We start from the raw sequence: 24602 nt of genomic DNA, 5'->3' as shown, positions 1-24602 counted from the left end.
ACAAAATCAATATATAATTCTAAAAAGTACTAATTAGTATCTCCAGACAGATAAGAGAAGACAATTATAAATATAAATAACATGAAAAAGGTATATCATTTCTCAGAAATAAAAAAATATACAATCACCCAAATTATAAATTCATCAATAAGGTAACAATAAAGTTTTATTTAAGAAAGAAATCTCCCTGAAATCAAACAATAAGGAAATGAGACATAAGATATAATCTTTTCTGTTGAGTGATAGAGGGGATTAATCCAGAAAGAATAACATCCAATGAAAAGAATTTCAGTGAGAAAAGATTGGGGAAAAGAAATGAGAGAAAGTTATTACAGAAACAATATTTAGAACTGAAGGACCTATCAAGGACCCTGCAAAATGACTGAAAATAGAGCCAAACCCAGACAAATTTAAGTGAAATATTAGAAAGTATATTGATCTTGGTGTAAAACATTCTCTTGTCTTGTGACTTTTCACAGCCACTCACTCATCCTATTTCCTCACATCTGGTTCTTGTTATTTCTTGTTTATTCCTCCCTCTAAAGGACAAGGCTTATCTGACCAACCTTTCAGATGCTTGCCCATCTCGTGGCCCAAGCACCCTCCCTGTTGCAATAGTGTCCGTTCCTCTGCTGCAAAGGTCTCTTTCCCCCTCTTGCAATAAAGTATCTCCTTACTTAAGTCTAGATTTGTTTTTATTTGATATTGATTAAAATTCAAAAAGTAAACACAAACATTAGAGAGAAGGTAAGGGAAAAATCTAAAAGAAGGGACAGAAAGAAGACAGAATTTCTCCAAGGATTTGGAATCAATTGGCACCCAGGTTGATGTGTAGGGGAGGGAGGGAAGCTTGTGAAGTCATTGAGATTTCAACCGATGTCAGAAAAAAGCACATCAAGTGTCCAAACAGAAGAAAAATCTTCTTGGACTCCTTGATAGAAAGTAGGGCCAGAGATAATGACTCACCCCAGAATGGGAATGGGGAAGGCCAGGCAGTGGTCAAACGAGGTGCAAGGCCAGGGCCTACTGGAGAGACCGCCAGTCTACAAATGAGTGAGGACAGGTGGCAGCTGGAAGGCTTCGTGCTGAATGTTAAAGCAACACCATTGAAAAAGCCAAAATCCAAACTGTCAGCCCTGTTGATCAAAATAACTGTCAATCCCCTCCTTCCAGTCAGGCATCACAACCGCAACCTTAATGAGAGCCTCAACGTGTGTGGAATCTGAAGGTGTACAGGAGTCATAAGGAAGAGCACCTTTTAGGCTGCAATCCTTCTGATCTTACTACTCAGTAAAAGTGGTGAAGCCTTAGGCATAGAAAACTAAGCTTTTCCTAGTGCTCATTAAATATTGTTAGGGCAACTCTGCAGGGGAGTTTCTGATCCTTTGCCCTGAAGCACTAACTCAAGAAAGAGGGAGGAGCAGGGGCCTATCTTTTAATTACTTGCATTTGCAACCATCAAAGTAAATTCATGATTGTATCCTTAGCAGAACATTGCAGTAGAATCTTTGTTTTCAGATCTGGTGAATTAGCCTAGAGCAGGATTCTCAACCAGTAAGTAGGGAGGGATGCTATCTTGGTATTATGCAGAAATAGAGTGCTTGATTTCATAATATAGCTAACAATTTACAATGACATGCAGCTATTTCATGTCCTCTATGTCATTTTATGCCCTTAAAGTGTATTATAATGTTATTTTATGCCCTTAAAGTGTATTATAAATGATGAATATTAAAAAAAAAAAAAATCTGTTCATTACAGGTTATTTATGTTTTAAAAATTTAGAAACAACCAATTTGGGATTGGTTTAAAAATTTATAGTCTATCCATAAAATACAGAAGATACTTACGTATTAACATGGAAGGATAGCTGCAATATGCTGTTGAGAATAAAAAAGCAAATTACAGGATATCACACATACACACACAGAGATATATTCCAAAAGAAGAGATACTAAACCATTAATTTTAGCTCCCTCTAGGAAGCCAAATTATGGGATAGTGAGGGGTAAGAGTCTGGGTTTTCCATTTTTTTGTTTCATGCACTTTAGTATTTTTTTTTTTAATAACTTAGGGCTGCTTTTATAATTCAAAACCATCAATTTTTATGAAAAAGTAAATGTCAATCAACAGACAAATGTTCTCTGAAAATGTGCCCAGTTTGTTTCCAACATAGCTATCCTTTCACAGAACATATGAAATATGACACAGTTTTACAATCCACAAAACAGCTATCCCACCAAAACAAGAAGACATTTAAAATCTGGAGAAAACAGCAAAGCCAGAATCAAAATGTACCCTTTGAACTATGCTTCAGCCTAGGAAAGTAAAAGCTGCTAGCAGTCGTGATTAGCAGGAAAACTACATCAGAATTTTCTGCCACATTTAAAAATATGTTGCTTTTATTTTCTTTCATCCAATTTTGTTGTTAATTACTCCTCTGCTCGCATGCATGCTTTACTATCCCCTCAGACTTCACTTACAAAACACGACTTCAAAAATAAAATTATGAAGAATTCCAAGAGGATGACAGCACAGTTTTCCACCAAAAGTGAGGCCCTGCTGAAAGTGGGGCCCTGAGAAAACGTACTTGTCACACGCCTGTAGAGCCATTCCTAGGTTTCCCCTTAGAAACGCAAGAAGTTGCCACACTACCATGTAGCAGGGTCTGTGAACAATTGGGGCATTTCTATGCCAGATGTATGTGAAATACGTGAGGGATACAGGCTGAGATGTTCTGCTATATAAAGAGTAGTCTGAACATTGTAACCACGGGGGTTTTGAAGTTTATTGAATACCTATATGCTTTATTGTTTGGTAACGCATTTTAGCTTGTTTTTCAATAAACTGTTTCATTTTCATTTATGAGAAGCTAAAAAGTCATAAATGCATGTTTGTTTTAAAAAATAAGAACTCAAATTCTGTTTCTCAAGAAAATTGGTGATGTACGTGTAATTTGCAATGTGTTTGCAAGTTCACCATCTACATATGGACCCATAGCGATTTCATTGACTCCTTGAAAAACAAAAAGTATCAGAATCTGCTGAAGAAGCATCAGATCCATTTCAAAAGTTAATAGCTGTTTTCAGGAAAATGTGATCAAAGACAATAGTTTAACATGTACATCTGTACAATTCTATGAAGCGTAACTTTTCATTATGATCAAAAGACTATTCTTCTAAATTAATTTCACTTACTTTTGCAAACTTATGAAATGTGAAATGATAGCTGTTAGTGGGCTGTCTTCATTAACTGTAAAATTTTGTAAGCAGTTGAATGATATCAGTTATATACTAGTGTTATCATATGCTACCAGCAGAAAAACAATTCTAATAATGGTTTAACAATTTTCATATAAGGCAAGCAAGCTGAGTCTTGGCTTTGCCCAGGAATGAATTCAAGAGCATGCCAGGGATAGAAGAAAATAGCTTTAATGAAGCATCGGTGTTACAGCTCCAGTGGTGTTATAGCTCTGTGACTGCTCCCAAAGGGCACCCCATAGGCAGAGGGTAGCAGCTCAGGGCAGTTTTGCAATCATATTTATACCTACTTTTAATTACATGTACATTAAGGGGTCATTAATGAAGAAATTTCTATGGAAGGGGTAGTGACTTTTGGGTCATCGGGTCATTGCCATGGAAAGGGGCAGTATCTCCTGGGTGTTGCCATGGCAATGGTAAACTGACATGGCACACTAATGGGGGTGTCTTATGGAACTCTGCATCCACCTCACCCCTATTTTGCCTAGTCTTCAATTTGATCTGGTGTCCAAGCACCACTTCCAGAGTCAAGTACTGCCTCCTACTTCAATTTCATGCAAATCATAAAATCAAAATAAAGCTCTAAAAAGTTCTTTCTGTCCAAAAAAAAGAATATTTAGCCTTATTTTTAAAACCAAATTTAGTGAACTGTAATTTTAATATAATAAAATTCACCCATTTTAAGTATATTGATAATTTCTACAAATGTGGACAATTAGATGATTACCAGCACAAAAAAAAAGATCTAGAACATTTCCATCATTCCAAAACATTTACTGCCAACCCTTGCTAAGTCAAATCCTGTCCCCAGGCAACCACTAATCTATTGTCACTACAAATTAATTCTACCCGTTCTAGAATTTAATATAAATGGAACTCTGCAGTGCCAGGACCAGCTCGGTCGGGGAGACCCTAACCCAGCAATGCTAGAGGAATTAAAGACACACACACAGAAACATAGAGGTGTGATATGGGAAATCAGGGGTCTCACAGCCTTCAGAGCTGAGAGCCCCGAACAGAGATTTATCCGCATATTTATTAACAGCAAGCCAGTCATTAGCATTGTTTCTATAGATATTAGATTAACTAAAAGTATCCCTTATGGGAAACAAAGAGATGGGCTGAAATAAAGGGATGGGTTGGACTAGTTATCTGCAGCAAGAGCATGTCCTGAAGGCACAGACCGCTCATGCTATTGTTTGTGGTTTAAGAACACCTTTAAGTGGTTTTCAGCCCTGGGTGGGCCAGGTGTTCCTTGACCTCATTCCGGTAAACCCACGACCTTCTAGCGTGGGTGTCATGGCCATCATGAACATATCACAGTGCTGCAGAGATTTTGTTTATGGCCAGTTTTGGGGCTTATGGCCAGATTTTGGGGGGCCTGTTCCCAACCATGCAGTATATATACTCTTTTGCATTTGGGTTCTTTATACCCAGCATGACATTCATTTATGTTGTTGCATGTATCATTATTTTGTTCTTTTTGTTGCTGAGTCTATTCAATTGTATCCATATACCATGATTTATTTAACCATTTACCTGTTGACAATTGGATGTTTTTCATTTTAGGGCTATAATAATTCAAGCTGTCATATTGTTGTGCAGATATTTTTGTACAGATATATGTTTTCTTTCCTCTTGGTTAAATATGTAAGAGTAGGTTTCCTTGATCATATGTTAAGTGTATGTTTCATTCTAAAAGAATCTGTCAAAATATTTTCCAGAATAATTGCACATTTTAATACTTCCCCAAGCAGTGAATGAGACTTCCAATTGCTCCACATCTTTGCCAATACAAACAAAGAAATCCTTTCATCATGCCAGGAAGTATATAGTTATAGCTTATTGTGGTTTTAATTTGCATTACCCAGAGACTAATGATGTGCAGCATCTTTTTATATGTTTACTAGCCATTCTTTTTGCTTTTGGTTTTGTGATTTTTAGAGTTGAGTCTCACACTGTCGCCTAAACTAGAGCAGTTTATGTTGTCATTGTTCTTTCCTTTTTAAAATCTTTCCAAGACCTTTGCATTTACATTTAAATTGTAGCATACTATGTATTTCTACAAAAAAAAACTGCTGTGATTTTAATATAGTATAATTCTTCATTATTTGTATCTTTAATTTCTCTCATAAATGTCTTAGAGTGGTTTTCATGGACATATGCATATTTTGCTAAATTTTTCCTAAGTATTTTATATAACTTGATGTTACTGTAAATGATTTTTTAATTTTTTTGTTTTCCCATTGTTTGTTGCTAGTATACACAAATACAATGGGATTTGCATGCTGACCTTTACATGTAGATCTTTTAAGCAAAATATACTCATCAAAATGGTCAAAACTAGAATGAATGAATAGGTGTTATGAGGAGGGAAATTCAACTCTAATATTAAACAGTTTTCTTAAAGCAGTTGCCAGCTAACAATATGATAGACTACCTGGTGGAGTAGTGAGTTCTATATCACTAGAAAAGCCCAAGATAATTAAGGGGCCAATCACAAGAGGAAAAAAAGCCCAAGGGACTAATCATATCTGCTACCAAGAAAAGTTTGACATTGTATGAAGAAATCTTATATTTTCTTAAGCAAATATACACTAAAGCTAAATTTTAGTGGTGTTCAATTCCCTATAATTGTTTTGCCAAGTATTATGTCTTGTATGAAATAAAAGCAATTCTGTCTTATATATTTACACACATACAAATATACAGGTGTATTCTAATGAAGTTGCTTCCACTTTCTGGGTCAAACTGATTCGTATGTTTGTATGTGTGTGCACACACGTATGCACAATATATGTAATAAGTTATGGATGTATACATATTTTTTTTCTCATCCCTTTATCCATGGTACACAATATACATTACTTCTGAAAGAAAGATAATACTGTGAGCAAAAGTATTTACTTTAATATAAAATCATTGTCTCATTTTCAAAGGACTAAAGATAAGACAGCTGTTTTCCTCATAGAGATAGAAACTTCTGAAAATCAGGTTTTAAAATAAAAATACGAGTATACCTTAAAGCACTGCCTTAAAAAGGCCAATAAACAATGAAAGAGATTACCTCAAAGGAAAGCTCCATTGTTCCTGATCTCAGCCAAAATGGAAACCATTTTTTAAAAAAGAGGTGCTAGCTGTTGAGAAGATGGGTTTTAAGTACCACTGATATACGCTACACTCTGAAAGAAATATGAACAGCATCTGGCCTCCCCTCTCCTGAACTTGGCTGATTGCACTATATAGAAAGATGCATCTGTTCCTCTCATAGAACAGATAGTAGAGTCTTTAAAAGGATACTCAAGGAATCCACAGGGATCCTGAGGCAGGACTGTTAAGCACAAACCTTGATGCATGTGGCTGTTTGCTTGACGCTGTGTGTACCGCACACACTGCTAATGTGCATCGATACCGTCACCAAAGCATGGAAATTAAACCTTCATTAAGTGCCAACAGCAACAAAATTTCAAAGCCAGATATTACTAAAGACAAATGGACACTTTGGCCTGAAATATTGAGCTTTTGCAAAAGCATTTCTTCCCTGAATTAAGGCTTGCTTATCTGTTTACCTCTAAGAAGCAAAAAAAAAAAAAAAAAAAAAAAAAAGAAAGAAGTCTACTCTGAAATATTCTTTAAAATGAAATGAATAATGCAATAAAATGAGAGGTCCACAAGGAGTTTTGTGGGAAACGGAGGTTTATTCAATTTTAGAGATGCATTTTCTATAGCTGTACTATCCAACATGGTAGCTAGCAGCCACATATGGCTCTTTAAATTTATATGAAATTTAGTTTAATTTAAAATTAAGTTCAAATTAAACACTCAGTTCCCCAGTCACATGAGCCATATTTTAATGCTCCATAGCAAATGATGCAGACCTGGTGGTGCTCCATAGTGGCACATGATGGCCATATCAGACAGCACAAATGTAGAACACTTCTGTAGCAGCAGAAACTCTGTTGAAGTTTCTTTTTGAAGAAAAGCAAACAATTTTGAAGAAAAGCAAACAATGTGTTACCCAGACTTGAGCTATGGACACAATACAAGCAGAAAAATTGAGAACATTGTCAAATAGATTTTTATAAAGTCCTACAAGTTAAGGAAAGGAGAAATATTTGGCCTTGCCTCTCTAAATCTACTTTTAATAACTATTAAGATGACTCGATCCTTAAAAACTCATTGAATAATAAGCAGACAATGGGGAACACAAAATAAAGTGCATTGCACAAAGAGCAGGTGGCCAAAGAATTACCATCAAAAATGAAACACTGAGTTGCTGCAGGTACACAGAAGAGACAGGTTAGAAATTAGCAGAGATTTCTAGAATTCAAGGAGGCTGGAATCTTAGATGGTTTTCCTTCTTCTTGAAATAATTTGTATGTTCATTCTGTAAATCTTTTGAAGACATATCCTAATTTTCAGATTTCTGTAACAGAAAATAATATGCATGAATGAAGCTGTTTATTGAAATAGCTACATTCAGACAAAATAAGAAACAAATTATTTTTCTCACTACTGACTGGGGAAACTTGAACTTCTCCAATCCTACATGATAACCCTGATAAAAACATACAGCTTTTCTAGCAACTTTTAGGCAAACAAAGAGTCCTGTCTAATATAACAAAATTACTTGCAGCTATTTGACTCAAACTTCTCCCTTGCTCCAACTAAGAGCACTTAAGGGAAAGTTGAGTTGGAACCTTCATCTTTATTTATTCACCTAGCTCCTCAATTTCCTCATTCATTTTACTGAATCTGGTCTGGTTAATATTGCAACAGGAGAAGGCAAGGGAAAGAAGGGTCAGAAAGTTCTTGTTTGACAGACTGGGTATCTTAGATTTCAAAGGTGACTTTATTTTTTGTGGAGTAGTTTGTATCTTCTTGAGAGACACGTACAATGCCCCTGACCTACCTGCCACTCTTAGCTCTGTCAAAACAGACAGATTCAGCCAGCCAATGTCACTGTTTTCACTTCATAGAGAAGCACATCAGTCTGCTGCCAAAAGCAAGGGAGTTGGCATCAGAACAAGAATAAAAATCCTGTCTCTTCTACTTTTTACCCATTCAGATTGTGCAATCATTTTACCTGTTTACACCTCAGTCTTCTCTAGGAATATTTAGGGATTACTGTGAAATATAGGATTATTACAGGCAAGATAAATAAAACAGAGTCTGTGTGTAGGGTTTCTTTTCCTTTCATCTATCCTCTCCCTTTCTAATGACTAGTATCTGTAGTTAGATGATCATGTTGATAAAGCATTCTGCTCCATTTACATTATTTGCCTAAACTTATAAGAAAATTGCCAAATATAAAATTAGTTGATTTTAAAAGAAGAATACTTAAGAAAATTCTGAAATGTTATCAGAATTTTTTATTACCAAATAATTGAAAAGAATACTGGTGGATATTTTAATTAATATTTTTTATCCATTGCCCCGATTTACAAGAGGCATAAACATGCTGCAAAAAGATTTTAAGAAACTTTTTAACAGTTCTTTGAAAAAAAATACCAAGATACTAAAATAACCAAATGTTTAACATAAAGCTTTCTTTTTATAAGCATAAGATCTTATTAATTCATGGAATTATATTTTTCTCAATAAAGAAAATTTTAAATAGTCTTATATATAAGTAGAAAATAGTTGACACAACTTGTGGGCTTTGTACCCAACTGCCTATATTTGAACCCAAATTCCAGCATCCACCAGCTAGTGACCTTAGGCAAGTTACTTCACCTCCCTGTTACTCACTATTCCCCTATAAAAGGGAGACATTTCAATACTCACCCACTAGGCCTGAGTCAATGCATGTGAAGTGCTTGCATGAATACCTCACAATGAGTAACTGCTCATAAATATTAACTATTATTTTTTATTTAGAAATATTTTTGTTTTAAATATATGTCAGCAAATAATATGAGGAAATTAGTATCAGAACAAAATTAGAACTCTGTTTTCTTAAGGCAAAATATAAGCACTGTTTTTCTGTGCCACAAGAATGTTACTCTAACCCTTCATTAAGCAACTGAAGAAAACTAGAAAATTTAACTTATCCAAAGTTACCCAATAAGTTGGTGTCAGAATAGAAAAAAAACATCAAACCACCAACTGAGAAGGTATTAGTTACTTTATTTAAAGCTAATAAAAAAGGTAGTCCCCAACCTGGATTCCGGCTGTAAAAGAACACTACAAAACAGAATATCCAAACCCTGTGGGACAACTCCAAAAGGTGAAATGTACATGTAATGAGAATAACAGAAGGGAAAAAAAAAGAGAGAGAAACGCCCAGAAGAAATAATTCAAGCAATAATCACTGAGAATTTCTCCCAAATCAATATTAAACATTAAACCAGAGAATTGAAGATCACCAAGCAGGATACATGCTTAAAAAACGACACCTAGGCATATCATAGCCAAACTTCAGAAAATCAAAGATAAGGAAAAAATCTTGGCAAAAGCCAAAGGGGTGGGGTGCGGGGGGGTGGGGGCGTGGTTAGAAACACCTTACCTATAGAGGAGCAAAGCTAAGAATTACATCTGATTTCTCCAGAAATCATGCAAGAAGTTAATTAAGTGAAACATTTAAAATGTTGAAAGGAAAACCCCACTAACCTAGAATTCTGTACCTTATGAAATTATCCTTCATAAGTGAAGGCAAAATAAAGACTTTCTCAGACAAACAAAAATTGAGGGAATTTGTTGCCAGAGATCTGCCTTGCAAGAAAAGTTGGGAGCAAAGAAAAAGTGGATCTCATGGAGGTGAAGAATCAATGATGGTTAGAAGAGGCTGGGAAGAGTAGTAGGGAGGGCAGGAGGAAGAGAAGCTGTTTACAGGGTATGAAAATACAGTAAGATAAAAGGAATAAATTCTAGTGTTTGATAGTAGGATGATAATAGTTAATAATAATTTATTGTATATTTCAAAGTAGCTAAAAGAAAAGACTTGTAATGTTCCCTAAACAAAGAAATAATGAATGTTTGAAGTGACAGGTATTCTGATGACCCTGATTTGATCATTACACATTGTATGCATGGATGAAAATAGCACATGTACTCCATAAATATTTACAATTAATATGTATCAAAATAAATAAATATTTTAAAATGTGGTATATATACACAAGGCAATACTATTCGTCCTTTAAAGGGAAGAAAATTCTGTCATTTTCAACAGCATAAATAAATTTAGAAGACATTATGCTAAGTGAAATAATCCAGGAATGAAAAAACTAACAATCCTTTATCTAACTTATATGTAGAATCTTAAAAAGCATAACTTACAGAAGTAGAGAACAGAATGGTAGTTACAGACTGGAATCCCAGAGACTGGGACTGAGGGGAGAGCAGGGAAAGAAGACACAGTAGTCAAAGACTACAGCATTTCAACTGGGAGAAATAAACTCTGGTGAACTATTGCACAGCATGGTGACTGCAGTTTTAATAATGTACTGTATGTTTCAAAATTGCTAAAAGTGTAGATTTTGAATAGTCTCACCACAAAGAAAAAATTAATGTATGAGGTGATGGCTGTGTTAATTAGCCTGACTTAATCACTCTATATTGTATATGCATATCATAACATCATACTATAGCTCATAAATATATATAATTATTATTTATCTATTAAAAATAATGAACTGAGAAAACAATAAGTCATTAGCTAAGCTAACTAAGAAAATAGAGAGAAAACACAAATTACTAACATCAGAAGTGAAAGAGAGTATCACTATAGATCTCATAAACATTAAAAAGATTGATAAAAGAATAGTATGAACAAATGTCTTTGCCCACAAATTTGATAATCTAGATGAAACAGACCAATTCCTTGAAAGACACAAATTGCAATAATAAGAAAATAAACATCCTAATTTAAAAATGGGCAAAAGATTGAAACAGATGCTTCACCAAAGAAGATACAAGCACATGAAAAGATGTTCAACATGCACTAGGGAAATGCAAATTATGGCCACAATAAGGTATCACTACACACCTAATAGAATGACTAAAATTTAAAAGACCCTACCAAGAGTTGGCTAGAATGAACAGCAACTAAAATTCTCATGAAGTGCTGGTGTAACTTAAAATGGCACAATCACTTTGTTAAACGGTTTGTCAGTTAATAAAAAATATAACTGTACACCTATCACACCACCCACTCAACTCTTAATTATTTACTCACAAGAAAAGAAAGCCAGTATCTACAACAAGACTTGTAAAAGAATATTTGTCTTTATTTATATTAGCCAAAAAACAGTAAACAAACTAAATGGCAAATGGATGAACAAATTTAGCGTACCCATACAATAAATTACTACTGAGAAATTAAAAGAAATGGAGTGTTGAGGTGGGCAAAAACACGAGTGAATGTCAAAATAAATACATTGAGTTGAAGATGCTAGACAAAAAAGAGTGCATACTACATGATGCCATCTATATTAAATTCTAGAATGTGCAAACTAACCCATAAAACAGGGGTTTGAATCATCATTCTGAAAGATACAATCCTGAACACCACAATCCCAAATGCTGAAATTCCGGAAGATCAAAAATGCCTAAAGTCCAAATTCCTACAGTCTAAACTCTCTAACGTCTAAAATCCCCCAAATCACAATCACAAAATAGTTGCATCACGTTTGATTGACTTATTACCTTGTTATTGTCTAAATGCAGAAAAAAAATTCAATTGAGTCCCCAAACCATAATGACGGATTTGGAATTAGATGTGATCAAAGCTTCTAAAAGTGAGTTTCAAAGTGTTGTCAATAAAGTTTGTTTTGCTCCATTCAACCCAATGCATTTGTTAGAAAATTCAGAGAAGTGGATTGGCCATGAGATAATGGCAATGATAAAAACTGCTGTTTAAAAATGTGCCATTTTCCTGCATTGACATTCCTTGTAGCTGATGACCTCTCAAGAGATTTTAATTAATTGAAACCACATTTGCCTGAAGAAGCCAGTGAAGTCACTGACTGGCTTTAAAACAATTATGTGCATGGTAGGATGAGAAGGCACTTATGCAATGGTGTTGCTGTTTGATCACCAGTATTATTTCCAGCAAACTTGTGGTCTGTGTATGAGTACGTGCAAAGTGGGTTTTCAAGTGCCAAAAACAACATAGCAGCATAGCATAGAAGATAGAAACACTAGTTTCAGTGTATATCAAATCACAGAAGAATTTCACAAAGAGAAAGACCACATAGAAAATGAATGTGAGTGTATTCTCCAATGACTATGTCAAAAAAGAAAAACAAAAAGGCAGCTATTTATCATGTTGTAAGGCCTCAAAATATAGTTAATAATCATGAAGATCAGCAACCTCTTATGGACTGTCTGCATGCAATTACTCCTAATCTATCCCTGTCACCCCGTCATACACTTTTTTACATGTTGAATTTTCTTTTCAGCTTTTTATTTTTTCTTTTATTTCATTTTTTCCCACTATCTTAAATTGTCAGCATTAGTTTTTACAATTCACTGTGCTGTGTATTCCATCTCTGCATCATTTCCAATACTGGAGGCATAAGTTGTGTTGGACTATTAGTGAGTTCAAATTCATTTTATACAGTTTTTGCAAATGTGCATTATCATAAGGTTGACTGTATGTAAACATGATGCATATACATTAAAAAATGGAAACTTCCTTAGTAAGTGAAGAGATGTCCTTTTTGTACATCTGCATTTGTGACAGATAAAATTCATGAGACCTTGGGTCTTTGGAGGGCTGGCTCAGTGGTGATGCTGGCTTTTGGTTGAGCTGGTCAAAAACTTCAGTTGTCCATCACAGTATTTCAGATGACTGCAATTATAAAGCTAGGTACACACAATTACCACCCACAGTAATAGGTTTTATACATTTTGGTTTTTTGACTATTTCTTTATGAATATAGTTCATCTGCTCATAACTACTATACCCATGTGACTGCCATTAGTATACCTCAGTGTTTATGCTTACAAAAATATGTATGTTATTGTTGCCTATTTTTTTGCATTTTTGCATAAAGTGACCTATGAAGTATTGTCATGCTTTTATATGTTTCTCAAATAAATCCATTTTAAAAATATAAACAAATATATTTTTACACATCTTTAAAATTTTTTCCAAAATTTTATTTCTAGGATTTTGAGATTTGGGGATTTCAATATTTGGGATTATGTCATGCAGGATTGTGTCTTTTGGGACTGTAAACAGCTCCTATGGCAAAAAACCTATTAGACGTGCCAGAGGGACAGCAGCGGAGAGAAGGAGAGTCAGAGAAGTTGGAGGGGAGAATTACAAAAAGGAAAAAGAAACTTTAGGGTGTGCTAAAATGTTCATTATACTGACTGTAATACTTTAATGTGTATACATATGTGTCATAACTTGCCAAATTTAATATTTTTAATATGCACAGTTTATTTCATGTCAATATACCTTGATGAAGGTATAAGTAAAATATTACTCACACAACATGCTGATGTGATAGCAAGTATGCTCTAAATTACAAAAAAAAATACATAGTTCTCAAAATTAGAAGTGTTTTCAATACCTTTAAAAAATAATCAAACGTATTTACTACAAAATGTCAACATTAAGAGATTTCTTCCTGGCCTCTTAGTCAAATTTAAACGTAAAATGTATATTTAAATGTAAAACATTTTTAATAAGTTTCTGAAGTTTTAACACCTTAGTGGAAAAAACTTATTCTTAATATACTTAAAAAACCCAAAAGTAATGCCAAATATCATTATTTTTGAGGTTTGAAGCCTTCTTCCTTGTAGATGTTTTCAAAGTGAATTTTTTTTTCTAAGTAACCCATATTTTATACAACCAACATTCGCTTGACATTCTTACTCTTTAATTTACATTAGTTTGTGAAAACCTAATTAAACATTCTGAGTTAAATCAAAGCAAGGATGCAAGTAGATTATTTGATCTTTGTTCTCATTTTCCAAAATCGTAAGTCCAGCAAAGTAGTATATATGAAAATTTTCAGGACAAAATTTTTTAATAAGAAGCAAGATCTTTTATTTTATGATCTCTTTTCACGATCTCTGCCATTTGCTGTAAGTCTTCTTCCAAAGGATATTTTTGCTTTAATGAACTCAGTGTCATAATCTCTATACATGTATAATAAATACACTTCCATTCTTTATTATTACCCATTGATAACATGATTAATGTGCCTTTCAAATACCAGTGACCCGCAGTGCAAATACAGAACACTCTACCTCACACCTCTAACCTCAGGTGCAAGCTGACCATTTGTAGTCAGATTTTTAAAATCATTTGGCTATCTATCTTGCTCAGCATTTACTATGATTTCAGTTTGCATTGAAATGAGAAGTGCAAAGAGTTAAATAATCAATAACAGAGCTAGTATATTCTATTTTGTAGCATTAACACATCTTCATGTTTAAAGGCAGAATGCCATTCTTTCTCACTATTCCAACTACAAGTATTTAGAAGATGATTATCTTAAAGATCTTTAAGCATTTTTAAAAGTAGGCTAAATATTTTAAAAACAATTTTAATGTAAATGTCTTTAGACAGGCATGCACTCTCCAAGTGGTTGCATCTCCACCACTCTCTATAGCAAGCCAGTCATTTCACACATTTCTATGACGGCTGGTCCACAAGGCATTTCAGTTTTTTACACCTAATGTATAAAGCATTAGAAGTTTTAGATTGAAAGACTGTTAGAGTTTAAAGAATCTTAGAAATATATGCCCAACCTTCTCACTTTACTAGTGAGACACAGATAAAAGATTTGTTCAACACTAAACATTAAATTAGCAGCAGAATAGCAGATAAATCAAACTTTCTCACTCCTAATATTCCTTTTCCATTACAATACTCTAGTCTTTCTAGTTTAAGGTCTTAAACCTAAATTTTTCTCCCCATATAATGTAAGCTTCAAGAGAGTGGGCTATTTATCTCTGAAGTCAAAAACAATCAGAACATTCAAACAAAAAAGTGATTATTAATTTTTGATAAATATACGAGTGATGCTTAGTCAGAAGTGGTATGAGCAGCAGGAGAATTAATATTAACTGACTTAAGTTACTTCCCAGGTATTTCATATATGTAATTGCATTGAACCCTTCCAAAAACTGCAGGAGAGAAGGTATTGCCCCATTTTATAGATGAGTAAATTAAATATAGTAGGTGACAGTATATACAGTGTGCCTGATTCTAAAATCTCATACTCTGTTCACTACAATGGTCTATAGCTATAACACAAAGAACCAGTAGTGACATGCTTGGTTTTAACATATTTATGATGTCTACACAACATAATAAGAGCACTTGTAAAATGGTAGACATTGTGGGTAAATTTTTGTGGCTTTAGTGCTATTATCTTACTAAAATGGAGATTTTTATCCTCATTTTCCAGATAAGAAAATGAGGCAAGACAAATGTTAAAACTTGCTTAAAGTCAAACTAGGACATGGCAGGATCAGACAGCCACGCAAGGAAGTTGGCTCCAGCATTCATGCCTATAACTAGTACACTGAACTACCACATGGACCAAAATGATGGTTCTGAAAGGATGGTTCCCTGAAGAGCAGCAGCAGCAGCAGCGTCACCTGATAATTTGTTAGAAAAACAAGTTATTGGGCACCACCTAGACCTATTGAATCAGAATCAGAATCTGTGGGGCTAACGCTGAGCATGCAGTATCTTAACAGCCTTCTGATGCACACTAAAGTTTGAGAACCACTGAATGAAAAACATGATGTAATTGTTTTCAAGATGCTTTTACTCACCTTTTCATATATACACTTCTAGAATTTTTCTAAGCATGTACATACTTTTAAAAATATATATCAACCTGTACTGTTTTGTCATTTTTTCTCTAATTGATGTGTCATGAACATTTTTGTATATTGATAGTATTTTTCGAGACCATAACTTTCAATAGCAGCTTAGTACTCTTTCAAATGCACTTAACTTTCTAGTGAACTCCCTGTTGTGTCAAGAACCACGAAGAGTCTGAGATTTTTACCCCACTTGTAAGCTAACAAGTTAACCTGTTACTGATTCACGGATGGTGACAGAAGACACAAGACTGTAAGTAGGAGAAAAAAGATTTTATCACTCACAGGACAGCAAGAAATAGAATCATATGCATACTTCCATTGTCCTCCCCTCCCATCAAGTCCCAGGAAGGTGTACCATGCTTTCAGCTGACACTTGTATACAAAAAAAAAAGATTGCATTACAAGAGAAGAACCCAGGACCAAAAGTCTGAGGCTTTTTGACAAGCTGCCAGTCACTGGAGCCAGCAACACATAAGCCAGGCTTTCTCCTCTCAAGGTATGTGCTGTTATAAATTACATGGTGGTCAGGTTGTGGTCATCTTGACCTACTCATTTGACTATGTGACTAGCTGCATAAGCTACTCAGAACACAAAACATATAAGCCTTGCAATCTGGAACACTTTCCAAGAATGTGGAGGAATACTCAGGACCCATGGAGGATACCTCTCTCAACAATTGTTGGACATTTCGAGTATTTTAAATTTTTTATTGTTTTAAATAATGTCACGGTAAACCATCATGTGCTTAAAATTCTTAATTTCTTGTTATTTACTTAGGATACATTCCTGGAAATAAAATTGTATGGTCAAAAGTCTCTTTCTCTCAGCTTTGACTAATACTTCACTTAAGAGATTATGTGAGGCCGGGCACGGTGGCTCAAGCCTGTAATCCCGGGCGAGGCGGGTGAATCCTTGAGGTCAGGAGATCGAGACTATCCTAGCTATGGTGAAACCCATCTCTACTAAAATAAAAAACTATGAAGAGGCGAGGTGGTATACATAGTCCCAGCTACTCGGGAGGCTGAGGCAGAATGAGCCTGGGAGAAGTGAGCTGCAGTGAGCGCTGAGATCCGGCCACTGCACTCCAACCTGGGTGAGCAGAGTCATCCATCTCAAAAAAAAAAAGAGATTGTGTGGCCCCATTTTGTGCAAATTCTTACCAACACTAGGTAGTTTTTTGTATTATTAAAATTTGGAATGTCTTTTTTAAAAAATCACATTATTAATGCTAATCATAATTAGCACTCTTTGGTTATCACTAAAGTAAACTTTTTAATACGTGTATTAGAATTTGTATTTCTTCTGTGTGTTACCTGTAATAGTATTTGCCATTTTTTCTTAAGATTATATATTTGAATTATACATAATTGACATATTTTAATAATCCTCATAAGCTTCTCCCTTATTATATGTGAACACCACAAATACATTATCTATATATGTCTACAATTATTATAATAATAATCTGCTGAAAGATTGATTTTCTAATTATTGCTAAAAGACCACACCACTGCAAATTTTTTTTAGCATTTCTTTAGGTAAACTACAGTTAGAAAAATCCACTTTTGAAAGATCCCTCTGCCGATCAAATAAAGCATTTTTTTCAATATAATTTGGTGTTGAGAGTTCTTAGTAGATTCAATAAGAGTTCAGTAGGAGGACTACAGGAAAGTTTCAATAAGTTTTTGTTGTAAATTTGCATAGATCTTTCTTTGTTAATGCTTTGGTACTGATGGTTCTTCCTCATTTCTGCCAGCAGTCAGTCCTATTTTAATGTAAGCCCATGATTTCAAAAATAAGAATTTGCACTGGCTACCAAAATCTTATTTTAACACATATGTATCAGTTTACTCTCTGCAGTAAAAGTATGAATATATTTCTTAAGGATATTTTGTTCTTTGTGGTGTCCTCTGTTACTTGTGGTTCTTGTTTCCACTTTGTGACATAACCCTGCAAACTACAGTAGAACTGTACATAAAGGAGCTATACAGAACAGGGAAGTATTATTATAAGTGAACATCTAAATGACTCTTCTCAGCTCTGCTCATCCTCCCAGTTCTGATCTGCCATCTTTATTCTTAAACCCATTGATTCTCTCTACATTTCTTCCCTGAGCCTTTTCATGGCTGACAACAGCACCATCCTAGCACCAGTCGCACTCCACGTAAAAACGCAACCACCAAAATAAAAATAAACTGCAAAAGTGCTTTTAGGAAAGAATTTGTGATGTTCCACTAAACTGCACTATTGTTCAGTCTTCATGCCCATAATTCTAACAGTTTCTAAATGGTCTTCTCATCCTCCTTCAGAATGAACCATATACTTCCTGAAGACTACAGTTCATAAAAGAAATCTTCATGAGGTAGTGCTATAATGGAAATACTGATACATTTTAGCCTTCATACAAGATCAATGGTCTCGTGAGCCAGTATTGACCTTAATATTATTTTCTATAATACTTACCTAGGATCAATAAATCTTGATTGTTGATACCAGCTTCAGTCAATATCTGCTATTACAGTTGGAATACAAATAACTAAGCAGTTTTTTAAGTGAATATCATTAGCAGAATTTGTGTTTTCTTATTAAGGTATTGTAAATCTTGGTAAAGATTTACAAATAAATTAAAAATGCCCTAAGTCAAAAATTACTTAATCTTGGAGAATCAAGTCATTTCTTTCTGTTGTATAACAAGTATGGAACATTCTATCTGGGAATGATTACAAAAGTCAAAAAGAGAATAGCATGCTCATATTAAATTATTTGTCATGAAATGTGCCTGAGTGCATTAAAAATCCAAAGAGTTGGTCCCAGTCACCCAGCAAGTAGGAAGAAGGCCTCTGGCATGCAGCTGAGCCAAAGCTGGATGGGCAGGTATGAGAACAAATACAGCAATGGCACTGTGGACACAGGCCTGGACGGTATGGTGTCACTCTGGAAAAGCCATGAGTTACAACCTTTCAGGTTACACGTGATCAAGATTGCTGGGTGGGCATGCAGGGGCAGTCAGGGTACCTCTGCAGACTCATTTTGCACTGTGTAGTTTCTGCATTAGGAGGACCACATGAAAGTGTAAAACAAGTCTAGGTTGGGGTTGTGAGATCACTGAGGGGGTGTGCACTGTGTGCATATAGCTGAGGCTCATGATGCAACTTCAGCAGCATAAACAAAACATAGCACACCAGACCCAGTAGAACATCCCTTACCCTAGTAACATCCCTCCAGCCTAATCTACTAACAAAGCTTGACATTATGCTCATTTTAAAAGAGGAAAAGAAATTCCAACCAAAAATTTTATACCCAGACAAATTAAGTTTCATAAATGTAGGAGAAATAAAATACCTTCCAAACAAGTAAATGGTAAGGGAATTCGTTACCACCAGACTTGCCTAAAAAGAAGTCTTTAAGAAAGTGGTAAACATGGATATTACAGACCATTACTGGCCACCACAGAAAAACAATGGTCTATATATGTGCTTATGTTCATAGACCATTGACACTATAAAGCAACTATGCAATCAAGTCTGCATAACAACCAGCTAATAACAAAATGACAGGTTCAAATCTGTACATATCAGTAATAGTCTTGAATGTAAATGGGCTAAAGGACCCACTTAAAAGGCACAGAGTGGTAAGCAGGATGTCAAAGGAAGGCCGAACTATATGCTGTCTTCAAGAGACCCATCTCATACAATGATGCCCATAGGCTCAAAGTAAAGAGATGAAGAAAAATTTACAAAGCAAATGGAAAACAGAAAGGGCTAGAGTTGCTATTCTAATTTCAGACAAAACAGATTTTAAACCAACAATGATTTAGAAAAACAAAGAAGGGCATTACATAATGGTGAAGGTTTCAATTCAATGAGAAGACTTAACTATTCTAAATATATATGCATCCAACACAGAGCACTCAGATTCATAAAACAAGTCCTTAGAGACCTACAAAGAGACTAAGATAACCACACAATCATGGTGGGATATTTCAATTCCCCACTGACAGTACTAAACAGATCATTAAGACAGAAAAGTAACAAAGATATTTGGGACCTGAACTCAGCACTTCACCAAACTGACCTAACAGACATCTACAGAACACTCCACCTAACAAAAACAGAACATACAATCTTCTCAGTTGCACATGGGACATGCTCTAAAATCAACTACACACTTAGCTATAAGGCAAATCTTGACAAATTTTTAAAAAATGACACCAACCACATTCTTGGATCACAGTGCAACAAAAATAGAAATTAATATCAAAAAATCTCTCTAAAATCATACAATTAGATGAAAATTAAATTAAACAATAGGCCCCTGAATGACTTTTTGGCAAACAATGAAATTAAAACAGAAACCAAAAAACGCTTTGAAATTAATGAAAATGGAGATACAATATACTAGAATCTCTGGGACACAGCAAAAACAGGTTAAGAGGAAAGTATATAGTGCTAAATATCCATATTAAAAAGTTACAAAGATCTCAAATTAACAACCTACCATCACAACTAGAGGAACTAGAAAAACAAGAGCAAGCCAAATCCAAATCTAGCAGAAAAAAAGAAATCACGAAAATCAGATTTGAACCGAATGAAATGGAGATTAGAAAAAATATGCAAAAGATCAATGAAACCAAAGGTTGATTCTTAATAAATAAATAAGATTGATAGACCACTAGCTAGACTAATTAAAAAAAAAGAGGAGATAAAAATAAGCATAATCAAAATTGACAAAGAAGACGTTACCACTGTTGCTACAGAAATACAGAAAACCCTCAGAGATTATTACAAACACCTGTATGTGCACAAAAAGAAAACCTAGAGGAAATGGATAAAGTCCTGGAAACACACGACCTCCCAATATTGAACTAAGGAGAAATGGAAACTCTGAACAACCAATAATGAGTTCTGAAATTGAATCAGTAATAAATTAAAAAAAAAAAAAAAAAAAAAAAGCTACCAATCAGTAAAAGCCCTGGACCAGACAGATACACGGCCAAATTCCACCAGATGTATAAAGAAATGCTGGTACCAATCCTACTGAAACTATTACAAAAAATCAAAGAGAAGTGACTCCTTCCTACCTCATTCTATGAGACCAGTATGATCCAGATACTGAAACCTGGCAGAGACACAATGAAAAAAAAGAAAACTTCAGACCAATAACCCTGATGAATATAGATTTAAAAATCCTCAACAAATACTAGCGAACTGAATCTGGCAGCACACCAAAAAGTTAACCCACCACGATCAAGTAGGCTTTATTCCTGAGATGCAAGGTTGGTGTAATCTATACAAATCAATAAATGTGATTCATCACATAAACAGTAACTAAAAACAAAAACTACATTACCTCTCAACAGATGCAGAAAAGGCTTTCCACAAAATTCAACATCCCTTCATGCTAAAAATCACTAATAAACTAGGCATTGAAGGAACATACCTCAAAATAATAAGAGCTATCTATTACAAACCCAGAGCCAACATCATATAAACAGGCACAAGCTGAAAGCATTCTACTTAACTGGAACAAGACAAGGATGCCCACTCTCACTACTTCTATTCAACAAAGTACAGGAAGTCCCAGTCAGAGCAATCAGGCAAGAGAAAGAAATAAAAGGCATCCAAGTAGGAAGAGAGGAAATCAAACCACCCCTGCTTGCAGACAATATGGATTTACACCTAGAAAACCCCATAACCTCTGCCCAAATGCTCGAACTGATAAACTAACTTCGGCAAAGTTGCAGGATACAAAATCAATGTACAAAAATCAGTAGCATTTCTGTACACCAACAACAGCCAAGCTGAGGGCCAAATCAAGAATGCAATCCCATTCACGATTGCCACAGAAAGGATAAATTACCTAGGGATACAGCCAACCAGGAAGGTGAAAGGTCTCTACAATGAGAATTACAAAATACTGCTCAAAGAAATCAGAAATGACACAACCAAATGAAAAAACATTCCATGCTCAAGGATAGGAAGAATTAATATTGTTAAAATGACCATACAGCCAAAAGCAATTGACAGATTCAGTGTTATTCCTATCGAACAACTAATGACATGGTTCACAGAATTAGAAGAACTGTTGACTGAAACTCATTTAGAACCAAAAAAGAGCCTGGCTAACAGCCAAGGCAATCCAAATCAAAAACAGACAAACCTGGAGGCATCACATTACCCAACTTCAAACTATACTACAAGTCTACAATAACCAAAACAGCATAGTTCTGGGTACAAAAACAGACACATGGACTACTGGAACAAGATAGAGAACCCAGAAATAAAGCCATACACGTACAACCATCTTGTCTTTGAAAAAGCTGACAATAACAAGCAATGGAGAAAGGACACCTTATTCAATAAATGGCTCAGGGATGACTGGCTAGCCATATGCAGAAGATTTTAGCTGGACCCCTACCTTTCACCATATACAAAAATCAACTCAAGGTGGATCAAAGACTTTAATGTAAAAACCCAAAACCACAAAAACCCTAGAAGAAAACCTAGAGTATAACATTCTTGACATAGGCCCTGGCAAAGACTTCATGATGCAGACTCCAAAAGCAATTTCAAAAATAAAAATTGACAAGCAGGACCTAATTAAAGAGTTTCTGAACAGCAAAAGAAACTTAATAAACAGAAAACCTACAGAATGGGAGAAAATATTTGCAAACTAAGCATCTGACAAAGTTCTAATATCCAGAATCTATAAGGAACATAAATCACAAGCAAAAACCAAACAACCCTATTTAAAAATGGGCAAAGGATATGAACAGATACTTCTCAAAAGAAGAAACACACGCAATCAAAAAGCATATGAAAAAAAGCTCAGTATCACTAATCATCAGAGAAAGGCAAACCAAAACCACAGTGAGATACCATCTCACACAGTCAGCATGGATATTGTGAAAAAGTCAAAAAATAACAGATGCTTGTAGAGAAAATGGAACACTTACACATTGCTGATGGGAATGTAAATTAGATCAGTCACTGTGGAAAGCAGTCTGGGGATTTCTGAAAGAAATTAAAATAGAAATGTCATTTGACCTAGAAATACCATTGTTGGGTACATACCAAAGGGAATATAAAGGGTTCTACCATAAAGACACATGCCCATGTATGTTCATTGCAGCGTTATTGACAATAATGAAGACACTGAATCAATCTAAATGCCCCAACAGTGGTGGACTGAATAAAGAAAATACACTTCTACACCATGGACTACTATGTAGCCATTAAAAAAAAACTGAGAGCATGTCCTTTGCAGCAACATGGCTAATCTAATTTACATTCCCACCAACAGCATATAATCATTCCCTTTTCTCTGCAACCTTGTCAGCATCTGTTATTTTTGATTTTTAATAATATTAATACTTATGCTGACTGGTAGGAGATTGTATCTTATTTTGCTTTTGACTTGTATTTCCCTAATGATTAATGATATTGAGCTTTTTTTCATATGCTTATTTGTTGTATGTATGTCTTCTTTTGGAAGTGTCTGTTCATGTTCTTTAGTCACTTTTTAATAGGATTGTTTGTTTTTTGCTTGTTGATTTATGTTTCTTACAGGTTCTGGATATTAGACCTTCATCAGATGCATAGTTTGTCCTTTGTAACAACATGGATGGAGGCTATTATCCTAACTGAATTAATGCAGGAACAGGAAACCAAACGCTACCTGTTCCCACTTATAAGTGGGAGCTAAACACTGAGTACACATGGACACAAGGAAGGGAACAATAAATACCAGGGCCTGCTTGGAAGTGGAGGGTGGGAGGAGGGTGAGGATTGAAAAACTACCCATTGGGTGTTATGCTGATTACCTAGGTGACAAAACCATCTGTAAAACAAGCCCCATTATCTACAATTTTCCTATGGAACAAACTTTCACATGTACCCCTTAAATCTAAAAGTTCAAAAGAAATAAAAGATTCCAGTCCATTATATTGGAGCAGGTACTGAGGGTTAATTTGGAGCTGAGAGGCATAAAGTTGATAACCATGTTGCTGAACACGTTGACACTTTGGTCATTGTTATTTATCCCTTTGAAAATTGTTCTTGTCATAATCATATTTTTCGCATGGAATACTTTTATATCTATTGTTTCTACAAATCCTTTACATGTTAACAATGCCAATTTAAATAGCTCATCATTTATATTTTGTTTATAGATTTTGGACATAGCAAAGCATTAAGTTTTATGTAGAAAAACTGTATTTTTTTTTCTTTTGTCTAAATATCTTTTGTCTATATGCTTAAACTTTTCCTATTAAGATCAGACAAATAATCGCCTACATTATCTTCTGCTCCACTTTCTTTTTATTTAAAATTTAAACCCCATAGGGAATTCTCTTTGATATATGATATGAAATAGTAATCTAATTTTATTCTTCCCCAAGTGTTTTCCAATTATCTCGAAGGCTAAAAGAGCTATTTTTCCTTCTAATTGTCTTTACTTTATGTCAAATTATTAAATAATTGATGTTTACAGAAACAAAAATTGATTTTAAATACCTATGAACCCATCACGTATATGTAACAG

General features: G+C 34.7%; 1 long non-coding RNA gene across 1 annotated transcript; it reads right to left on the bottom strand.

The window, feature by feature from the left end:
• Positions 1-6910: 6910 nt before the first annotated feature.
• Positions 6911-23055, bottom strand: LOC116273713. The gene is made up of 3 exons (XR_004182033.1): positions 23017-23055; positions 8173-8256; positions 6911-7686 (listed from the first exon to the last, which is right to left on the bottom strand). It is a non-coding gene; the product is annotated as an uncharacterized LOC116273713 (long non-coding RNA).
• Between the last annotated feature and the right edge of the window lie 1547 nt (positions 23056-24602).

This window comes from Papio anubis, chromosome 2, assembly GCF_008728515.1.
Source record: "Papio anubis isolate 15944 chromosome 2, Panubis1.0, whole genome shotgun sequence".
NCBI classification, from domain to species: domain Eukaryota; kingdom Metazoa; phylum Chordata; class Mammalia; order Primates; family Cercopithecidae; genus Papio; species Papio anubis.
This window is presented reverse-complemented; position numbering and strand designations above follow the sequence as displayed.